General features: G+C 37.0%; 1 protein-coding gene across 1 annotated transcript in view; it reads left to right on the top strand.

Annotated features, from left to right (window-relative positions):
- The first annotated feature begins 146 nt into the window (after positions 1–146).
- LOC122247521 (uncharacterized) overlaps positions 147–2,500 on the top strand; it is a 106,132-nt gene continuing 103,778 nt past the window's right edge. Inside the window, exon 1 of the mRNA XM_086539578.1 lies at positions 147–313. The gene's annotated coding sequence lies outside the window, so the exon portion shown is untranslated. The remainder of the gene's footprint in view (positions 314–2,500) is intronic.

Here is a 2,500-nt window from a genome sequence, read left to right as displayed (position 1 = left end):
GTTGACGATGATAACCGATAATAATAATAGAAATAATAATAAGACAACTGGGGATGATGATAAAAATAAACTCACACGTAGTAACCATTAACGCCCATAAACCCCGCCCATTTTAGTCCCAATAATCATATATCGAATCCCAACAGCAAACGTACGAAGAAATAAGAAAAAAAGAGACTACAATATATATATCTAAAAAAAAAACATATGTATTAAGAACACTGACAAACGAACTGAAAAAGTGCCCATGGACTTTTGAAATCGTGACAAGAAAAACTTCTGTTTGAACTTCTGAACTTCATCACCAATAAAGGTAAGTAAGAGTTTATGTTGTGGGTGGGATATGAACATGGTATGTGGCTACTTAGTCATGTATGTTGGTGGTCTAGATATCATGCAGTTCATGGCAAAGTGCATGGTGCCAAGAGATATAAATAAGGTCAGTTGAGGGGCATTGGGTGTAACTACTTTTGGTGTTTGTTTGTTTGTTTTTATTCTTGTCTTTTATCTTTATTTTTTTTATTATGTTTGTATGAGTGTAATAAGGGTAATGTACTTCTATATTATGTCAGATAGGATGAATATATTTCTTATACTATATATATGCAAATTACTATTACCAATAGATAACTAAATAATAAAAAAAAAACTAAACACTTCAGCAAAAAATATACCCAAAATCCAAGTTTTCCTACAAATTTCCGATTAGTTCCCCAAAACATGAGACCCAGCCACCCACCCACCCCCATCCCCATCCCCATCCCCTCCCCCACTACCACCAAAACACTCATGAACAAAAAATAATAATAATAATAAAAAAATAAAATAAAATAAAATAAAAAATAAAAAAATAATAATTCATCCCAAAAATCACAGTCGTCCACACCAAAGGATCAAAGACGAGTTGCTTCCAAATATCCGGTGACTCGAGTCCTTCAAGCAGACACTGGTTATCAAGTCCTCCAGTGTGGCAATTTCGATGCAGCGTAGGTAGTGATCCAAAGGCGGGTCTCGCACGTGCGTTTGCAATAATACAGAGAAATGTGTTTATTCATATATATAGAGATAGATAGATGTATAGAGAGATAGATAGATAGATAGGTGGATAGATAGATAGATAGATAGGTGAATAGAGAGATAAATAGGTGAATAGATAGATAGATAGGTGAATAGAGTGATAGATAGATAGGTGAATAGAGAGATAGATAGGTGAATAGAGAGATAGATAAATAGGTGAATAGAGAGACATATAGACAGAGAGATAGATAAGCGAGCGAGGAGAATGGTAGGTAGATAGATACGTAGATATTTAGTATATATACGAACGAGGTAGCTGGCAGTCAGAACGGGTTATTTCCGTAAAAAAAAAAAAAAAAAAAAATCAGGGTTTGGGAAGATGTTTTCTCCGCCCTCCGGCCATCGCAGACTTGCCTTACGAATATTTTCCCTTAAATCCATCCTTAAATAAGGGTTTAGGGTGACTTTGGATAGCTGTGGCTCCGTAACTAGCGCCGTTTACAGTCATGATACTTCATGACTGGGAGAGCAATTTCCGATGTGGTGCCATGCGCGTATTGGTGCCTGTTGTTTAGGCCTAATCGGTGCCGGCATGTATGTCATGACACCCGTCCGTTGTGGGTGAATATAGGTAGACAGATAGACAGTTAATTACCGAATAAGATATAGAAGCAAGTGGATAGATAGATGAACCGGTAGATAAATTAATAGATAGATATTTTGATAGATAGACAGATATACAAACTAATAGATACTGATGTATAGAGAGATAGATAAATTGACAGACAAATAAACCAAAAGATAGATAGATGGGCCTGAAATAAAGAAACAGATAGATGAATATATAAGTACATATCTCTCTATAATTATATATATGTATCTTTATCTAAACACCTTTCATAATTAAATACATATTGAAATTTCTACCGCACAAGGAGAAAGAGAAAGATAAGAAGGAAAGAAATAAAGAAGAGGAGGAGAAAATAGGGTGGGGAAGAGAAAAAGAAAAGGAAAAAATAAAGAGGACAAAATAGGGGGGAAAAGAGAAGAAGAGAAAAAGAAAAGGAAAAAAATAAAGAGGAGAAAATAGGGGGAAAAAGAGAGGAAGAGTAAAGGAAAAGGAAAAAATAAAGAGGAGAAAATAGGGGGAAAAAGAGAAGAAAGAGAAAAAGAAAAGGAAAAAAATAAAGAGGAAAACAATAATGGGGGAAAAGAAGGGGTAGAAATAGAGAAAGAGAGAAGCTTAAATAAAGGAAGAGAGAGAGATTGCTGTACCTTGGACGAACCAGAACGGCGACTGTTATTGATAGTGACGCTAATTGTGAGGGAAGGAGGGAGGGAGGGGGGAGGGAGGAAGAGGGGGGGGGACAGAGGAAGGAGGGGGGAGGGAGGAAAGGGTAGGTGGGGAAGAGAGAACAGAGGAAGGGGGGTGGGGGACAGAGGAAGAGGGGTGGGGAACAGAGGAAGAGGGGTGGGGGACAGA

The sequence above is a fragment of the Penaeus japonicus genome, unplaced genomic scaffold (genome assembly GCF_977035675.1).
Source record: "Penaeus japonicus unplaced genomic scaffold, GWHDUDI00000001_assembly GWHDUDI00000009, whole genome shotgun sequence".
Classification (NCBI taxonomy): domain Eukaryota; kingdom Metazoa; phylum Arthropoda; class Malacostraca; order Decapoda; family Penaeidae; genus Penaeus; species Penaeus japonicus.
This window is presented reverse-complemented; position numbering and strand designations above follow the sequence as displayed.